Source organism: Mauremys reevesii, linkage group 3 (genome assembly GCF_016161935.1).
Source record: "Mauremys reevesii isolate NIE-2019 linkage group 3, ASM1616193v1, whole genome shotgun sequence".
NCBI classification, from domain to species: Eukaryota; Metazoa; Chordata; order Testudines; family Geoemydidae; genus Mauremys; species Mauremys reevesii.
Window position 1 is genome coordinate 66,410,417 of NC_052625.1, and position 20,863 is coordinate 66,431,279.

At 43.4% G+C, this 20,863-nt stretch overlaps 1 long non-coding RNA gene across 2 annotated transcripts in view; it reads right to left on the minus strand.

Annotated features, from left to right (window-relative positions):
- Nucleotides 1-20,863, minus strand: part of LOC120401550 — a 54,347-nt gene that overhangs the window by 13,063 nt on the left and 20,421 nt on the right. Inside the window, exons 2-3 of one of the 2 annotated variants that reach the window (XR_005596531.1) lie at nucleotides 18,685-18,860; nucleotides 17,302-17,387 (exon numbers count right to left, since the gene is read on the minus strand). This is a non-coding gene — a long non-coding RNA (uncharacterized LOC120401550). Of the gene's footprint in view, nucleotides 1-17,301; nucleotides 17,388-17,649; nucleotides 17,891-18,684; nucleotides 18,861-20,863 lie in introns of those variants that run through there. The other variant, XR_005596532.1, reaches the window with a different exon arrangement.

The following is a 20,863-nucleotide window of genomic DNA, read 5'->3' on the forward strand; positions in this document are numbered from 1 at the left end:
GCGGCACGTCTGCGGGAGGTCCCACGAAGGCGCGGGACCGGCGCCCGGCAGTGCGAGCGGCGCAGCGCGCCACCCTGCTTGGAGCGGCGGAATTCGTAGAGCCGCCCCTGCTTCTGGGAGCCTATTTTCTTGAACTTTCCTACTGTAATGTGGTAGATCAGCATTTCTATTTGCTGTTGGGCTCTCTCAGGGGGAAAATGTTGAGCTGAGGTCTGCAAGTCCATTTAATAAAAAAAAACAACAAAACTTTCCCCAGAGGGCTCATTTATGACTCTTAGCAAATGCTCAACTGTCCACAGAAACAAGTCCTATTCTCAAACAGAAATCCACTTCCAAGTTTTAAAGAGTATCTTCCCCACTATTTGCTCACCTGCTGTTATGGAGGGGCATCAATTCCCTTCACAATTAAGTTTGAAACAGGCTTCCTGTTATAATTTTCTCTGGGATGGTCACTGCCTCCTGTCTGACTCTACACAGCCTGCGTTCACTCATCATTGACACTCGCACAGGCTAACAGACTCACCACCATCTTCATATCCTCCAGCAGCCAGGTCCACTTTCCTTCCAAAACAAACTGATGCCTCTGCTGCAGCTACACCACGGGTGCATGCACCTCTTGATGTTAGACTGCCGCTATCTAGCCACTCTTCTGTGTGTGACAGACCCTCAGACATCTCTCTGTGGCTTGTGCAGATGTGCTCCTACTGAATTGTGGATCCTACATAAAATTCCTGATAGAACATGACTCAGCTCTATTGCATTTTTGACATATTAGATTTTAGCCACAACTATGAGGTAATGCTTTCCATAGAATCTGATCTTTGCCTACCCAAGAGTGCAGGGGAAGGAAAGCATCTGCCTTCTTTTCTCCTCTTTACACCTCTTTTAAAAAGCATTATTAAAAACCACACACAATGAAACATTGTAACTGAAAAGGAATCTTATAAAACAGAAGTGTTGGTAAATGTATCATATGTACATTTAAAAAGAAAACTCCTTCTTACTCCCTGGTCCGATCTAGACTAGATCATGTCTGATAATGTGTTAGACGATACATTTTTAAACATTACTTTGCACTACTGTAGAAACAGCTTAACACCCTTAAAATGAATTAGCTGGACACATGCTACCTAACATATCTTAAAAAGATGTTACACTCTGTCCACGTTTGTTGCAAAGTTGTGTTTAAAAAAGCATTAGGTCACATTTTGAAAATGTTTTAACTATTTTCCTAGTCTAGATGGGGCCTTTTTGTCCTCTCCAAATTCAACGTCTCTCACCTAAATTCAACCTGAAAATAAGAATTTCCAAGACAGCCATTAATTCTATTTTGGTTTCAATCAAAAGCCAAATGATCCCATGTGTAATTCACAGTGCTTAATTAATGTTGCTGGGTTTTCCTGCTCTGCAGTAGGTTGACCCCAAAACTCTAATTGAAATTCATAGGGTGCTAAGGCACCAGAATCAGAAATAGCAAAATAAGCTGGAACTTGTGTGAATTAAAATTCACAAAGCTTTCCCAGTTCTAGCTTTTAATCACAGGTAACATACATGATGTTGCAGAACAGACTTATTTAGCTAGGTAAGCCTTCAAGGAACAATAAAGATGTTAAACATTTCAGAGAAAAGAAAGGCCATAGAAATAGTTACTGAAAATTATTTTAGTTCTTTAGGACCCTACATTGCAAACACTTATGCATGTGCTTAACTTTAAGCTCATGGGTAATCCCATTAACTTCAGTGGAAGTACTCATATGCTTAAAGCTAGGCACATATGCCTAAGTGTTTTCAGGACCAAGCCTGAGATCTTATGCACATGGATTAAATTCATACCTTCCAACTGTAGCTTTTGAGTTCATTTCACAATAGGACCCTTGGGAAAACAAACTCAAATAATGGATGGTCCTGGAAAAATATTTTGAGCGCATAAATAACTTGATAGGGGATATTTTTAAACTTTGGAAAAACTTTGTCATTGGGGCAGGTTTAAAGATTATGTAAAAGAAACATGAAGCTTGATTTAAACTTTGGTATATATTGCTTGAGGAAAGAAAGGGTGTTTTCTTTCTACAAATGTGGTTTCACTGAATTCTCTTTCACTACCATCTGAATTCAGATTTGGAGAAGTTCATTTTACTATGAAAAGAAAGAGGACATTTCATGTCAAAGGTGGATTCTAGTGCTCTGTAAAATAGCATCTGATCCATTCATCACATTTGACATTTAATTGTGTTTACTTTATATGAATAAAAGAAGCAGCTTTGTGCTGTCAAAAGAGGAGTGCACTGAGCACAATGTGCCTGATTCATCATTGTCCTGCATCTTGCATAGTCATTTACACTAGAGCAAAGTGAGGGCCCTGTAGGTGTGACACTATTAGATCAAAAAGGTAGTGTTTTACACCCACTTTTCACATTGTAAATAATGGCATGAGGTGCAGGGCAATGGTGAATCAGGACTGAACGGAGAACCACAGTTGGCAAGGCAGTGCAGTGAGTGGAGAAGAGCAAGGGGGCCCATGTTCTACTCTCTGTTGTACTGGTGTATGTGAGATCAGGATTTGGCCCACAGTTTATAGTGCAGATCTGAAAGCTGAGGGAGATGCTTGAGAAAGACAATTGAAAATCTATAAGCACTGAGAAATTACAAGGCCTTCTTTCGTAGTACAGAGAATTATGGTCCAGATGAGAGACAGAAAGCGAAGGGGTAGGGCTCTAGACGTATTTGAGAAGAAAGGACATGGTACTAGGACAGTCATTTATGTTATAAACTTCTGATTCAAAGCAACATTTTCTAGAACTTTTCCACAAGGCGTTGTAACTTTGAACAGTTCCAGAGAACTTTAAAACTCAGAGGCTTTATAATATTTTCCCAACCAGGAGGAGATACTCTTTGTGGAAGAGTTCTATAGAATTTAAAAGGAATGAAATCAATAGGGTTCACCAAAGCCATTCACAACATTTGTAGAATTTCACATAGTAGGAGATATTTTGTACAGGTTTATTTAAGCCACCCTATATGGAATGCTATGGCAAGGACAAAATGCTCTATTCAGTTTTACAGAAAGGTTAAAAAAATCACAAGAAGGTCTGCTAAGTTCTTTAGGATGCTGCCCAAGCAATATATTAAAAATAGTAGAGAACCTTTAATATGGGTAAAATCTGGAGTGTCTACAGTATCTAAGCCAACTTAGTGCAGGGGATCTCTGTAAACGTGAGGAAAAGATTGAGGACCAGAGCCTCACACCCACACTGGCCCGGTTATGCTGCATAAGAGGACCAGAGTGGCATAAATGAGACCTAAAAACCACCTAGCGGGTAGGGGAGGATTGTTGCAGTTCAGGCATCGTAGAAGACTGCCATAAAACTACCTTCTGAGGAGCTCCTTGCAAGCCCCTGCATAGGGGCATTCTGTAGGCAGGAGGATTGTGTCGGGGGGCGGGGGGCTGCAGCACACAGTGCTGTGGAGATTCTGGCCAGTACTGTAGCAGGGCAGGCTGGGGAGGCTTCTGTAATGTAGGGTATCTACACTGCAATTGTGGGGTGTAATTAAAGCTAGCTTAGGTATGTTTGTGTGAGCTGCCACCACACTCTAATTTCAGTGTAGACATACCCTTAACTAGGCCCGGGGGCCTCTCTCCAAGTTATGCCAGGGGCACCTCCAGCCCCTGAAACCATCCAGGAGGGTGCAAGGATGGTTTAAAGCCACCATAGGCCCCCGCCCACTCTGAGGCACAGTACAATCTCAACCTGACTCTCTCCTCCCAAGGTGGAGAGCATCAGCACAGCACTCCATGGGCTATAGCAGTAGCCAATGCCACTGTGTTTCCTCACCAGCCACTTGAGATACAAGATGGTTGGGCCACAGATCCACACAATAACAGACCTACTGGACACATTCTTGCTCCTCTTCCAACACCTCCTCCCTCCAATCTCCACTCCACAGGGGCTGACTCCACCTGTGGGACTTCTCCATTGCTGGACTAGTGGGGACAGGCTATCAGCAGAAACATGGTCATTACACTGTGTGGGTCTTTCCATGCCAGTGCGGGAAAGAGAGTTTCACAATTTGGATTTACAAAAAGTGAGCCATGGTCCAAAATATTATTAAATAGACACATTCATTTTACTAGTATCCTTGTGATGATAAAATACACTGCATACCCTTAATAGGTGCTATATTTATAATAGAGATTTATATGTATCTGAATGTATACTTACCTTGTGACTTAGGGAACTATTCTATTCCCGTTTATCAAGCTGTAAAATGGGGAATAGAGATGTTAAATAACAGATTCACATTGAGTAGTATCATACTTGCAGAGTAAGGTACTATTTAGCGTGTGGGTGGCAGAATCAGATCCTAAGTGATTTACACTAGGTTACACAGGAAGTTTGTGGTCCAGTCACAAGTAGATAACAGATCTGACTCCAAGTCTTGTGCTTCAATCACACAACCACCCTCCTCTTTAATATGAATGGTACGCATTATGACTGGTAATATGTGATGCTTAGGAAAGCTATGTTGTTGATGAAGATCAAAAGCTTAAAAAGGCAAAGAATATTTTCACTGGGTACTGAAAATAAATAGTTAAGTTAGCCTCAAGGACAGTTGGGTCATCAACTGCAAAGGCAACAACAAAGGCCACCACATACTGGAAGCAGAAATTGAATCCGCAATCAGGTCCTTGAAAAACAACAAGGCGCCTGAACTAGCTGATGTATCACCTGCAGTGTTAAAATATTGTGGACGAGACATGGTCATGCTCCGTTGAAACTATTTAACCTCATTGGGATGAAGGGTGACGTCCCTGAAGACTGGCAACACGCAATCATTATATTACTTTAAGAAAGGTGATGCAAAAGACTGCAGCAACTACAGAGGAACAACTCTTATAAGTATTTCCTAAGCAAGGTATTATGTAGAGGGATTCTCGGCCGAATGAAAAGAAGAGCGCAGGAAATCCTTTCTGAGTCACAAGCTGGCTTTAGATCTGGATGTGCCAGCATAGATCAGATTTGTTTTTCACCAAATCTTGCAGAGCCAGAGTTCAATGAACCCCTGTGTATCACATTAATTAACCTGAGGAGAGTATTCATTTACCTTAACAGAAAGGCTTTGTGGAAAGTATTCACAAAAAGTTTAATATAACAAAAGTGTTAAAACAAAAAGTACACATTTTAGCAGCAAGTTGATTCAAATACTAAAGAGACACTATAGCATAGCTTGACATGCACTATGCATGCAGTGGAAAGCTGACAGAGTGGTTTGAAGAGAAAACTGGAGTCCAACAGGAATGCATACTCAGTCCAATACTTTTTGTACATCTTGTCCAACTCCCTTTGTAATACTGGTGGTGATTGCAGGATATATTTACTTTCTCCAGACCATTCATGATTTTAGGACTTCTATCATATCCCTAGCTCCTTACTTATCTCTTGTCTAAGCTGAATGGTGCCAGTCTTTTTAATCTCTCCTAGTACAGCAGCTTTTTCATACTCCTAATTTTTGTTGCCCTTTTCTGTATTTATTGTAATATATATTTTTTTTGACGTAGGGCAACCAGAACTGCATGCAGTGCTCAAGGTGTGGACATACCATGAATTTATATAAAGGTATTATGAAATTTTCTGTCTGTCTATCCCTTTCCCAGTGGTTCCTAACATAGTTAGCTTTTTTGACTGCTGCTGCACATTGGGCAGATGCTTTTAGAGAAATACCCATGATGACTCAGATCTCTTTCTTGAGTGGTAACAGCTAATTTAGACCCTGCCATTTTATATGTATAGTTGAGATGATGTTTTCCAATGTGCATAACTTTGCATTTATGAACATTGAATTTCATCTGCCATTTTGTTGCCCAGTTACCCAGTTTTGTAAGATCCCTTTGTAATTCTTTGCAGGCAGTTTTGGACCTAACTAGCTTGAGTAATTTTGTAGCATCTGCAAACCTTGCCACCTCATTGTTTTATCTGCTTTTCTGGATGATTTATGAATACATTGAATAGCACAGGTTCCAGCACAAATCCTTCAGGGACCCCAGGAACTCTCAGGCATAAGCATAAGGTGTTAGGGGTGGTCAGAACAATATGAGAGGTTCCCTGGCTGGGCTAGAGAGGGAAGACCCTGAGGGAAGTCCCCAGCAGGAACCTCCCCTCTGTCATTGACCACTTGTTGAGAGATCCACCAGACTTGATAACATCTTTGAGTATGAATACAGCATTAGCTAGCATGTGGGCTCACTTAAGTTTTGATCTTTGATTGTGATTGTAACCTTAATAATCTACTTAGTACAACAATACAGACAAGACCATTCTTTGTGTGTTCCTAGAGCCTCCAAATTTAAGGCCTTGTCTACAGGTACAGCACATCTCGTGAAGATACTCTATGCTGATGGGAGAAGCTCTCCCACCAACGGAGCTGTGCACATGAGCACTTATGTTGGCGTAACAGCGGAGAGGCTAACAGAGGGAGTTTGACTGAGATCTGTCTGAGAGGAGGTACACTAAGTGCTGCATTACGGGGGCTGTGTTGGTGAGTATCTGAGCGTCTGTTGTGGGGACAGTTTGTCAGTTTGACCATGTGCTTGATTGTTTTGAAAAGCGTGAATTGGGAGTGCTTTGTTCCAGGTGGGACTGATTGTTATAAAAAGGCAGCCAGTTTCGAACCAGCTGAGCAATGAACAGAGGGAGTTTGACTGGGAATTCGCCTGGGAAGATCCCACTGAAGCTTTCTTCTTGCAGGCTTCTCTGAGTAGTTCCTTCTAAGAGCTTCCTCAGCTGTTGCAGTAAGGTAATATGGATGGTGAGCAATCAGCTGTTGTGACCTGCACAGGATGTGCCATGTTTGTCTTTCTTCCACAGGACAGAAGCGACTTTGTCTGTACAAAGTGCAAGCTGGTCTCCATATTGGAAGAGAAGGTTCAAGGTCTGGAGAAACAAGCATCAACCCTGCATTGCATAAGAGAAAACGAAGATTTCCTGGACAGACATCAGGATATGCTTCTATGGGCACAACATTCTGAAGAATCAGAGCAGGCTTCGAAGCAAGGACAGAAGGATGGTGAAGAAAATTGGCAGCATGTGACCTCCAGAAGAAGAAAGAGGAGCATCCATGTATTAGCAATGCAGATACAGGTGAGCAACTGTTTTCATGTTCTCTCCACAGGTACTAATGCAAAGAGTGGTCTAGATGATACATCTGAGGGAAGGGAGCAGAAGGAGACTCCACCAATTGGAAGGCATGAGATTCACTGTCCTAGGGATGGAGGTTCCATGACCACCGCTCCCAGGAGAAGGAGGCGGGTGGTGGTGGTTGGGGACTCCCTCCTAAGGGGGACCAAATAATCTATCTGCCCTCCTGACTGGGAAAACTGAGTGTGCTGCTTGCCAGGAGCTAGGATTCACGATGTGATGGAGTGACTGCTGAGACTCATCAAGCCCTCGGATCGCTACCCCTTCCTGCTTCTCCACGTGGGCACCAATGATACTGCCAAGAATGACCTTGAGCGTATCACTGCAGACTACATGGCTCTGGGAAGAAGGATAAAGGAGTTTGAGGCGCAAATGGTGTTCTTGTTCATCCTTCCTGTGGAAGGAAAAGGCCCAGGAAGAGACCATCAAATCATGGAAGTCAACGAATGGCTATGCAGGTGGTGTTGGAGAGAAGACTTTGGATTCTTTGACCATGGGATGGTGTTCCAAGAAGAAGGATTGCTAGGCAGAGACGGGCTCCACCTAACGAAGAGAGGGAAGAGCATCTTCACAAGCAGGCTGGCTAACCTAGTGAGGAAGACTTTGAACTAGGTTCACTGGGGGAAGGAGACCAAAGCCCTGAGGTACGTGGGGAAGTGGGATACCAGGAGGAAACATGAGCAGGAGAGTGCAAGAGAGGAGGACTCCTGCTTCATACTGAGAAAGCAGGACTATCAGCAAGTTATCTTAAGTGCCTATACACAAATGCAAGAAGCCTGGGAAATAAGCAAGGAGAACTGGAAGTCCTGGCACAGTCAAGGAATTATGATGTGATTGGAATAACAGAGAATTGAGGGGATAACTCACATGACTGGAGTACTGTCATGGATGAATATAAACTGTTGAGGAAGGACAGGCAGGGCAGAAAAGACGGCGGAGTTGCATTGTATGTAAGAGAGCAGTATGATTGCTCAGAGCTCCAGTATGAAACTGCAGAAAAACCTGATTGTCTCTGGATTAAGTTTAGAAGTGTCAGCAACAAGGGTGATGTCGTGGTGGAAGTCTGCTATAGACCACCAGAGCAGGGAGATGAGGTGGACGAGGCTTTCTTCAGGCAATTAACACAAGTTACTAGTTCACAGGCCCTGGTTCTCATGGGGGACTTCAATTACCCTGATATCTGCTTGGAGAGCAATACAGCAGTGCACAGACAATCCAGGAAGTTTTTTGGAAAGTGTAGGAGACAGTTGCCTGGTGCAAGTGCTGGAGGAACCCACTAGAGGCAGAGTTCTTCTTGACCTGCTGCTCACAAACAGGGAAGAATTGGTAGGGGAAGCAAAGTGGATGGGAACCTGGGAGGCAGTGACCACGAGATGGTCGAGTTCAGGATCCTGACACAAGGAAGAAAGAGCAGCAGAATACAGACCCTGGACTTCAGAAAAGCAGACTTTGACTCCCTCAGGAAACTGATGGGCAGGATCCCCTGGGAGAATAACATGAGGGGGAAAGGAGTCCAGGAGAGCTGGCTGTATTTTAAAGAATCCTTATTGAGGTTGCGGGAACAAACCATCCCAATGTGTAGAAAGAATAGTAAATATGGCAGGCGACCAGTTTGGCTTAACAGTGAAATCCTTGCTGATATTAAACACACAAAAGAAGCTTACAAGAAGTGGAAGATTGGACAAATGACCAGGGAGGAGTATAAAAATATTGGTCAGGCATGCAGGAGTGAAATGAGGAAGGCCAAATAACACTTGGAGTTGCAGCTAGCAAGGCATGTTAAGAGTAACAAGAAGGGTTTTGTCAGGTATGTTAGCAACAAGAAGGTGGCCAGGGAAAGTGTGGGCCCCTTCCTGAATGGGGGAGGCAACCTAGTGACAGAGGAGTGGAAAAAGCTAATGTAGTCAATATTTTTTTGCCTCTGTCTTCATGAAGAAGGTCAGCTCCCAGTCTACTGCACTGGCCAGCACAGTAGGGGGAGGAGGTGATCAGCCCTCTGTGGAGAAAGAAGTGGTTCAGGACTATTTAGAAAAGCTGGACGAGCACAAGTCACGAGCACTGCATCAGGGAGTGCTAAAGGAGTTGGTGGATGTGATTGCAGAGCCATTGGCCATTATCTTTGAAAACTCATAGTGATGGGGGGAGGTCCCCAATGACTGGAAAAAGACTAATGTAGTGCCCATTTTTTAAAAAGAGAAGGAAGAGGATCCAAGGAACTACAGGCCAGTCAGCCTCACCTCAGTCCCTGTAAAATCATGAAGCAGGTCCTCAAGGAATCAATTTTGAAGCACTTACAGGAGAGGAAAGTGATCAGGAACAGTCAGCATGGATTCACCAAGGGCAAGTCATGCCTGACTAACCTAATTGCCTTCTATGACGAGATAACTGGCTCTGTGGATGAGGGGAAAGCAGTGGACATGTTATTCCTTGACTTTAGCAAAGCTTTTGATACTGTCTCCCACGGTATTCTTGCCAGCAAGTCAAAGAAGTATGGGCTGCATGAATAGACTATAAGGTGGCTAGATCATTGGGCTCAACGGGTAGTGATCAATGGCTCCATGTCTAGTTGGCAGCTGGTATCAAGCGGAGTGCCCCAAGGGTTGGTCCTGGGCCCCTGGCTGGGATGATTTAGTTGGGGACTGATCCTGCTTTGAGCAGGGGGTTGGACTAGATGACCTCCTGGGGTCCCTTCCAACGCGGATATTCTATGATTCTATGTCACTCAGGGGGGTGGGTTAGTCACATTCCTGAGGGACATAAGTTACGCTGACATAGGCTGTAGTGAGACATAGCCTAAGGGTGATTTCCAGCCTACAGATCTTAAAGCTGTGGCCACACAGGAGCTGGACTCGCTGATGTAAGACAGCACTATCAATCAATTCAATTTAAAATTAAGGCTACAACTGAGTCTCAGGAGACCTTGGTTTTATTTCCAACTGACCTGCTGTGTGATCTTGGGAAAGTCACTTCACTTCTCTATGCCCTTTCATCCCTTTGTCTGTCTTGTTTATTGAGCTTGGAAGTTATTTGGGACAGGAAGGAACTGTCTCTTGCTATGCGTACATACAGTGTTTAGGACAATGTTCTTGGTTGTGGCCTCTAGGTACTACTGTAATACAAATATTACATATAGCCTTTTAAATGTGTTCACTAGACCTTTTCAAAACCTAGCTCCTTATCTTGATTACTTACCTGTATGTCTCCTATCATGTCTAAGCCCAGTTCATGTTGGGTTTCTTGATTTATAACGACCATCAATAAAAATAGTTTCAAAGAGTTATTATCTGAAAAGGGAGCCCTTTGGATTAACCAGGTTCAAGTGTAACTTCACTTAAAGACTGGGTTCAAATATAATATTCTAAAATTTTTACTTTCCCCAGATCATTTTGTCCATTAATTACTCTCATTTCAATTATTTTGTTTTTTTAAATTGAAGGAAAGACTTGGTTTCTCAGCTATGAAAGAATTCCATATTGCTAGTACAATAAGATGCTCTCTGCATTGGGGATAATTAGACAGAATAGTAAATTCAACCAGGTATCTTGGAAATCTTAGATTCCTTTAGAATGACCATAAAATACAGTGCTAAACCACTTCCATTAAAATCTAACCAAAATCATCATGTATCGTTGAACAGTTGTGATTAACACTGTGAGGCAAAGTATTGAATCTTGAAGGAAAATATTGCTTTGTCAGCCAAATGCACAAAGCATGAACTCCCAAAGAGGCTTAACATACTGGATAATGTGAGATTAATTGTTTAGAACTAGAAGTATGCTTATGTGACATATGCAGTCAGCATGTAGAGTAGTATATGTACTGCAAGCATTAGAAGAGGAAAGTGAAGAATTTTTGCTCAGGTATGCATTTTGTTTTTAAAACACTTTCTTTCACAAAAGACTTTGTAGTATTGCCACCTAACTATCATATTTCATGAACCTGTTGACATTTACAGTTAATATTTGAAGATGCCAGTATTAAGTGTTATCCCAAACTTAAATGATACTAGTGGGCAGTGATACAAAAGGATAAGAGTCAAGAAATTCACAATTATATTTGGCAATCCAGATTATTTCCTTGGTTATTTAAGAGTATCTTTTGGTGGGTCCACGTACATTCCTCTCCTGTTTTCTTTGCAGGTCTCACAGAGTATGCCTACTGTACACCTAGGAGCAAGCCTCTGAGTCTGGGTCCACAGACTTCAGTTGGCAAGGTTCACGCTAGCGCACTAAATATAGTTGTGTAGCTGTTGTGGCTTCATCAGGATGGAGCACAGACTCTCAGCTATCTACGTGGTTGACTCACAATCTACCTTTCCACTCTGACCTGTCAATCTTTATCCAGTCCCAAACTGCAGGCTAGCTTTACCCCTTCTCCTCCTGGATATCTCACTGTCATTTTAAATTCAACCTGTCCCAAACTGAACTCCTGGGGTGGGATCCTGTGCCCCACTTCCAGGCCCTTTATACCATTTAAGAGGGGCTGAGAAGCACAAAGGGGTCCAAAAAGCCTCACATCTGGCCAGGAGAGGAGTCCCCTGGTGCAAGAACAATGGAAACAGACATAAGGCTTTCTCCCAAAGATGCCTTACTAGCATTGGTGTAAGGGGTAAACTGGGGGCTGGGCTGTGGATTAGAGGGCTATTTTGCGCGAGCCACCGTGCTGCAGAGATTCCAGACAACATTACTAAACATAGGGCAGCCCAGGAAGGCTGCCGTAACTTAAACAGCCCCCTTTGACGTAAGCATGTGCAGAATCCCCAAAATTGTTTTTACGAAGTGAAGCCAGTTCTCCATTTTTATATAACATGTATCTACTATAAAAGCTACATTGTCATAGCGTCAGTGGGGTAATGAGTGAGTTATGCTGGTGGAAGGTGTCAAACATCTGATTTTGACAGGAAAAGTAGTAAAATCTCCTTGATATTTCTAAAGTATTGTTTCAGAGTTATCCACAAAAGAAAAAAGTAGCCCATGGAATACGAAAAACATTCTCTATTTATTACTGAGGTTGAGGTTGAACGGCTAACAGGATCTGGTTCTTTAGGGATCCAGGGTTTATGTATACATTTTCTGAGTACTTTTTTGAGCTTCTGTGTGTATATTCTAAGGCAACTTGCAGGGAGAAACTTTAAAGCCTTTACTCTAGGAGGATGGTGTGGATTTTGGTCCCCCGCCACCCCCGCTTTTTTTTAAAGTAATGAAAAATGCTCTGCTATGCATATCTAATTAGAATGTTAGAATTCACTTCTCAAAGGCTTTGTGGCTGCAAAGAAATGCATTTCTGAATATAAATGCAACCACAGTGGTATAGCAATCTAAGACCCTTTCATTACAGCCCTTCATTCCTGTTTCCTCAAAGAATCCCAAAGCAGGACAGAATGTTCTCCACCTTATATTATACATTTTTGCTCCTAAGTCTTGCATTACAGTGGATTTTTCTACTAAAAAATTGGATATTTCTCTCACTTTGGGCCCCAATTTGTTCTCATTGAAGGCAGCATCTATTGGCTTCAGTGGCAGCAGCATCGGACCCATTATATGATTATGAATGTATGAGGAGTATATTCTCAGCAGGCATAAGGACTGGTCTCTATGTGCAGGTATAATTTGTTCCTACATTTTTGTGCTCACAGAATGAATCTAAGTAACTGCCCTTTTCCACCTGAGGTCAGGTGGTATAACAAAACTACTCAGGTTTGTTTTACCTGCATTAGAGTTGTATGTCCAAAAATGCAGATACAGATTTTGTGGGTGCAAATTGTGTCTGCAAAAGCAAGAACTCCCATCAGAAAATTTACTCCAAAGTCTCCAGACTAGAAGTCTTGACTCCTCCATCATATAATTTTGTCTGCAGAAAGGCTGCAGAATCAGTCCCATCGTGTACTATAGCTCACCTGTTACTGAAGTAACACAATCCACTTTATTATAAACCTAGTAGAGAGTATCTGTGATGGGTGGGGGGGAAATTACAAAGACCACGGGAAGGTCACTTATAAACTCACTCCCTCTGAAAGGCACGTGATAGGTATCAAATATTTGTCCCTGCTGTTGCTCTATCACTCATGGTAATTTGAAATTTCACACATAAGCAGGACTGTGGGAAATGAGCAGGTTCCTCCACCCAGCTGCTATTCTCTGGGGGTGCCCCAGGTAGCCAAGGCTTCCTCATCCTTAGGATGATTGTATATTCCTGAAACATCTGTATTGCCAGAGAATCCCTATTGGCTGTATGAATATTTTTAGAGCTGTTTTTGTTACCCCTGAAGTCTTAAGCAACCAGAAGGAACAATTGGTTGGCAGCACTTGTGAAACTGACAAAAGGCTGACTGAGTGCTGGTATGCTTCAGGGCTTCCCAGTGCCAGGTCTGTGACACTGCAAAGCTGCACACCCCATCCTCCTCTTCCCAGTCTCCTCATGAGACTTCCTACTAAAACACCCTGCTCCCCTAGCATGAATCCCAGCTTCTCTCCTTTGTGGTTGGTCCCCTACCCTAAAACAGCTGTCCTAGTTTTCCCCTCCCCGCAACTTTGAAAATCTGGTCTCTCTATTGAGGCTCCCACTTCCTTCTGGCTCCCTCACCCACAGTGTGCTTCTTAATGTAGCACCCTGGGGCAGGCAGTGGGGAGGAGCTGCAGACAATGGAGAGGAGGTGTCACCCAGCACTGGTTGCCTCACACTTGCCCATTTTCCTCCTGCCCCTGAGGAGCAACCAGGGGTGAAAGTAACTTAAAGGACTTACCGGTACGCTGGAGTCCTGAGTGAGGCCTCAACCTGAAGAGGCGGGGCCTTTCAAGATTTAAAGGCCCTAGGGCTCTGGCTGTGGCTGGGAGCCCCAGGGCTTTTAAATCACCTCAGAGCTACCAGCTGCAGAGGTGGCTCTGGCCACCGTGGAGCTCCAGGCCCTTGAAATCACCGCGGGATCCTGGCTGCCAGAGCTCTGGCAGTGCTTTAAAGGGCCTGGGGCTCCCCGCAGAGGCAGGAGCACTGGGCCCTTTAAATCCCTGCCCGAGCCTGTCTGCCTGAGCTCCAGCAGTGCTTTAAAGGGCCCAGGGCTCCCTGCAGTGGCTGGAGCCCTGCGCCCTTTAAATCACTGCCGGGGAAGCCGGTCCAGTCTGGCACGGCGTACTGGCTCTTGCCAGTATGCCAGACGGGCTTACTTTCACCTCTGGGAGCAACACAACCTACTCCAGAGAGAGGATTGCATAGGTGTGTGCAGGAGAGAAAGGACTTGATGGGAGTAACTTTTGAGAGAGAAACAGGGTCTGTGCCCAGCAAATTGGACCATGAGGAAGCAAGGCAAAAACACACAGGAGGCAAAATCCTGGGATTCTTTTTCTAAAACTTGTAAAAGAGGCATACTAATAAATTGTTCAAATGGAAAAAAAATTGCAGGGAGAGAGGGAGAAATGGAGGGCAGGGACAGAACTAAAAGGCTCAGTGACTGAACTAGAGTGAGGAAGAAGCAGTGGAAATAATGCAGCAGAAAGAAGCAAGTGATGGGAAAAGAAAAATACTGGTGGGGAATGAAGGAGAGGGGGAGAGTAAGTAAGTAAATAGATTAGGTAGATTCCACATGGTCATTGAAATATACCCTGAGATGCCAGTGACACTGAAGGCACCCAATCTAGAATACACTGTTTAATTCTGAATCAAACAAGGCCTTTGCCAGTCAGACACAATAGGTCCTCAATTCTCTCCCCCTTCACTGACATAGATGATCTATGAAATTCTGTATAAGTGCATTAGAAAAAACCTGGACAAGATTAACATATACCAGAGACTGAAGTAATATGTACAGTTATCTTGCTGGAAAAGAAAAATAAACCCAATTATCTGAATAAAACCAGAACCAGATATCAAACATATCTATTTTGATTGAAGCAAGTTAGCATTCAGTGCTCACTAACCTGTTAAAGCTGTCAAAACATTGCATGCAGTGTAAAGTTTTATATTTATGTGAATCTATAACAAATAAGAGTGTATGTGTCAGATTTAGGCCACTTCCTTCTCATATGCAAATTAAGAGGTGGCCAAGCAGGGCACATTTTTTGTGCCTGTGCTTGGCTTTCCATTACCTACACATCCCTGTATATGACTGGATAGATGCCATTCTGGCAATTAGTAAGAGCAGTGAATGTGCTGCAACTGGCCAGGGAAGAAGTCTCCTGCTGCAGATATAGTATTGATCTGTTTACTAGCCCTAGTGGGGAGGGCATGTCACAGGCAGGAAGATGGACTGGGTGCTATGGGGATTCTGGGCTGTGCAGAAGACAATAGGCAGCTTAGGATGCACTATCACAAATTGGAGCCACCAGGGTAATTTTGATGATATATCTGAACTTCTGGCCTTCAGAATAGCCGACGTTCCAGGGTGGCATAGAACTATCTTTATCCCCCCCTTTCCTGGTCTATCCTGCACGAGACCTGCTTTCTTTCATCACAAGTCTCCATCCAGAACTAGTCTTTCACGCAAAAGGACTTGCTTCCAAAACAGCCCAAACTGCTCCAGTTTCAGAGAGGCTAGTTTGCACAGTCTCTCAATCCTCTCCTGATAGTTTACACTGAAATGCAATGGTTCTTATACTCTACATCTTTAGGCAATTCTCTAACCACTATACATGCTGTTTGTAAGGTCTCAAAAATATTTTCATCCCCAGACTCATGTTTTGGAAAGGCTCTTCCCCGAACATAAGGTATGGTCTCAATTCAGTAACCTGGTCATTATGGCTCTGAAGTATAGCACTGATTATTGTCATAGTGCTTTTTAGAAGTCATCCAGGGATTTGTAAGATAGTATATTTTTACTGCAAGCTCCTTAATCACCTCAGTAACCATTGGCCGTAAAACAGAAGAGGCTGTTTCCAATGTTTGTAAGGATATGAAAGCAGATACTTTTTCTAATCTGCTTTACAAACATACAGCATGCCACTTCCAAACCACTCCCTTCCAGGTGTTTGACTTTAATAAAATAAAATAATAATAATAAACCCCCCAAGATGATAACAAATGACTTCTCATACTTTCTGCCTAGGCTGGCTGCTCCTAGGATTCCTCCCCCAGCACTGTTGAGGCCACACTAAGTGCTTACTCCCCAGAGAACCATTCCAACTTCCCTTATAGTGTGTCTCTGAAAGTCAGCAACTTGTACTTACCCCTTTCGCAGCAGAATAGACACCTGCTAACAGGATCAGGTGTTTCAGGAAAACTATCAGCCTGGTAGAGGATTATTACCCCTCTCTTAAACCCTGACAGCAACACCCGCAGGCTTAAAAATATATATTTGCTATTCTGCTTCCTTAGTGGCCTGCTACAGGATAGCAGGACCCAAATACAACTTCCACACATCATTTTGGGGAGGGTGCATTAAGCCAACTCAAGGGGAAGGAAAGCAGAGGAAGTAGAGCCTATCTAGTTCATGTCCACTAAGCTGGCTCTGCCACATGGTCTAAACAGGTCTCCAAGGAGTTCAGTTTCCCCCTCTGTACTACTAAAACTGAAGCGGCAGCGTCCACCAACTGGCAATCAGAGGTAACAATTGAAGGCCCTGATTCAGCAAAGCACTTAACTTTGTGTTTACACCTCAGTGATTTCAATGGAACTTAAGTAAGCACTTAAGTACTTTACTTAATCAGGGATTAAATCCTTTAACATTAACGAGGGGTGAGCTAACTTGCTTCTGCCACTTTGCCTCTGAAGTGTGATCAGCACAACAACTGCACCGACACCTTTAAACTTACTAAGGCTCATGGGGCAGTTTCCATCACTGATGGTTTTAAAACCAACTGTAACCCATGAGGTGGGGCTGCAGCCTTCTCCTTTTCCTGGGTTCATCCATAAGGGCACCTGGTGCTTCTACCCAAGGAACCCCCTCCTAGTGCAGAGAGCAGGAAGGGCCTGTTCCTTAGGAAAATATTAAACACCCAGTCTCATACAGATGAGTGTTAGTGCACACAAAAATAAAGTGGCTATCACAACTGTCAGAGTAATAAAACAATAACCAGGGTTTTATCAGGTACAGGAACACTCAGGATAGCGAACAATGGGGAAAAAGTTACCAATACACAAATGCTACCCCTTCCAACATTTACAGTCAATGCATACTTACCTGCTTCCTCCCAGCACCTACTTAGGCAAATAGTGAGTTCAGGCTCAGCCTTTGATAGGTTTCACAGTGCTGAAATCAGTGGCTGCCTTAAAGACACAATGTCAAAATAAACGAGGGTGTTACAAAGTCTCCATACCTAGGATGGAAAGATTGTCTTTGTGGCTCTCTGGTCTGGATTCAAATGTGCAGCTAGGCTGGTGCTTGGTAGCTTGACCTTGACTCCCTCCATCCTCAGCCTCCTGGGCTTCTGGTCTCTGTTGCACTGACTGTTCAATGTCCCAGAAATCCCCAAAGGAATCAGTCTTCCCTTGGGTAGGGATGTGGAGGGTAGAAAAAGGTCCTCCCTACCTGTAATGCTTCTCTCTCTGCTCAACTCCAACAACAGCCAAATGAAAGTAAAGTCAGCCCCTTTTCTCTGAGTCCTAGCTCATGACTGGTCCTAGTAGCATTGCCAGCCTGTTCTCTCTCTGCTCTGGACCTTAGGCAATCTGAGAAACAGAATTCTGTGCCTCTGACACCATTACTTCTGTAGTCCAGGTGCAAGTCCCCTACAGTATCAGGAGCACTCCTCCAAAGGGGTTACACCAGAATGGATGTTTTTCTAAAAGATATGCTCTAGGAATATCTATGGAAATTCTATGGCCTGTGTCATACAGGAGGTCAGACCAGATGATCGCAATGGTCCTTTCTGGCCTTGGAATCTATGAGACTCTTTTCCTTTTAAAGTATGTATTGCCTTCAGTGTTTTACCAAAACCCATTACAGATGTTGTGATGTTGGTGTCCCTAAGACTCTTGGTGTCCTTAAACCTCTAATGGCTAGAATCTGGGATTGGATTACATGGGTGGCTCACTCAATTAACTGCCCTGTTCTGTTCACTACCTCTGAAGCATCTGGCACTCCTGCAGTCCTTTTCCCACTCATGGCACCCCTGTAGGTTGTTGACCTCATTTGGCAGGTTCCCAGTGGCTCAGCCCTCCAGCTGGGTGTCATAGTCAATATGAACCCCCTTCTGGGGTAAGGAAAGAGTCCATCAAAAACAGTCTATTTACCCTCACCATGGTCTTCAGCCCAGGCTCTGGGCCCTTTAAATTCACCCCTTCACTTGGGCTTCCTAAGAAGCCTTGTCTCCCTGCTTGGGGTTACACAACTTCATCAGCAGTCAAACCCAGGCCCACCCACTACTCTGGGTTCCATCCCAGAGACCCTATAAACAGCAGCCACATACTGCTCACTTCAGTTCATTGCTGCTACTTCCTGGGCCTCTTCCTACCGGGCCCCTTTATCTTCACCCCTGACCTAATGATTGCAATTCCTAAATCCTCTCTCTCCCAGCTTAAGCAAACACAGCCAGTAGTGCTCCTGTGGCAGAAAAGAGCTTACCCCAGTCCTATCCAGGAACTGAGCAGCTAAACCCTTGCAGCTCCTTTTTTCTGAGGCTGCTGAGCTCTGATTGGATGGTTTCATGCAGCCTCTACTCTAGCCAGGCCTGGAGGATCCGCCTTTGCTGCTCCTTTCCTAGGATGACGGTGTAGTAGGGCTGTGGGGTCTCCAGCAGCCTGATAACAAAAAACACATTTTTCTTTACTCTTATGCATAGGAGTAAAATAAATATCACTGTAAATTTAAGTGCACCAGTCTAAGTGTTAATAAATTGTATATGGACCTATTCAATCACAGCAGTGTTTAAATGTAACTACGGTGGCCTTGATGACAACATCTTTTTTGCCTTTTCTTCTTGTTTTTAATGTAAATAGGACATTTGCTATGTCAACATAGGTTAGGCAGACACTCTATAAGCTGGTATCTGCCCTATATCTTCTAGTTCACTCTGTGGAATAGTTTCTCATAGATACAGTAGATGAGGATCAGGCTTCTTAGCCTGTCATGCAACACCACAGAAATTTTAGGCCTGTGTGGAGAGACTGAGTCTGTACAAGCAATGCAGTTAGAACACTTGTTTCCAGCAGACTAAGTGTCTACAGTATAGAAATTGCCATACTGACATAGAGTGTCAAACATACCAGAGCCCATTCATTGTACAAGATACTATTGAAAACAGTTGTCCTGCTCTTATGAACAGGGTCAGCTGAGTTCAACACCCACAGTAACAAAGCATGCTAGGTTTCTGGCACACTTTACTACAACAGGTGTTGAACTCAGTTGACCCTGTTCACACTAGCAGGACAACTGTTTTCCACAACAACATGTGAGTAGAGGAAGGAGAGATGGCAGGAGGACTGCCCAGTTTCACATCTAGTGTCCCATACAATAGTTGCTGTACTTCTGAGAGAGCCAGATTGTGACCTCAGATGTATATAGTTTAAGGATGGAAGGCAATTCCAATAAGATGAGAACCGGCTCCACTCTCAGTCCATATCTAAACCAAATCTGAACTTGCAAAGGTCTCTGATGGAGTCCTTTAAGGAGCACCTCCAACCAGGACCCCTGCTCTTATTCCCTGTACCCATCTGGATATTCACAGCTAGCCTCCTGCTCAAACCACTCCACAGGCATTTGTTTTTCATCCTCATCCACAATCATCCCTCCACCATGCCAAAGGTCTTTGGCACCCCCTCCCTGAATAGTTCAGCATCATCCAGGAAGTCATTCAACACTCTTTTGTGCAAGACTTGAGTCTTGGGCATTCCCATTAGATTCTTCCCAGCCCCTTTAGTTATTCATTATTTCATCCCAGCCTCTCCAGCATACGCAAGTCAACTTGACCCATTTTATAGTGTGTATAGTGTGCTATGTAACAATCATGCAGTGAGTAATAAGATACTATATATGTTTTCCTTGTGATTATGCCCACACTCTTGTAGAATTTTTTTGGATCCTAGATAATACCCATTTTCCACCCCTTCAAGAAAAGCCATCAGTCTGTCTTACTCCCTCTCAACAGGGGTGAATGAAAGTGTTGTTTGCTAGTCTTTGGCTTTTCATTTTCTTCTGTGATTTTCAACCATGGTGGGACAGGGGTCCAAACTTTGCCCTTTCCATTTATGAAGTGCCTCATATAAAATTATTGGAAGAGAGATTATATTTCACTTACACTCTCTGTCTATGTAATCATTAATTTTTTAAAAAAAATATTTGTCAAGTATTAAAATATATCCTAAACAAACAACTATGAAATTGAAATAAAAGAATACAAAGAAAATAGAATTAATAACTGTTTATGTATAGACAAGATCAAAAACTTTAACAAAATACCACAAATGCTTACTAAGTATTAAAGGGCCACAGACTTTCCAGTGTCAAAGCATATAAAATTGGACTCAGTTAAAATAATGAATAATGTCCATTGTTCAGAGATAATATGGACATTTCTTATTCTCCCTGAACCTAACTAGTCACTATGAGATTCACAAATAAATATTTGTAATTATTTTGATTAATTCCTTTATTCCCACTGTGGTTGGTACCTTAAAACTGACTCCTTCAGAAGCCAGGGCTAACATGAGAGGGATTTTTTTTAAGAGCCAGTGGGCTGAGGTACATCCCTCGGCCTGCGTCGCTTCCAGCAGCTCCCATTGGCCCATTGGGAGCCGCGATCGGC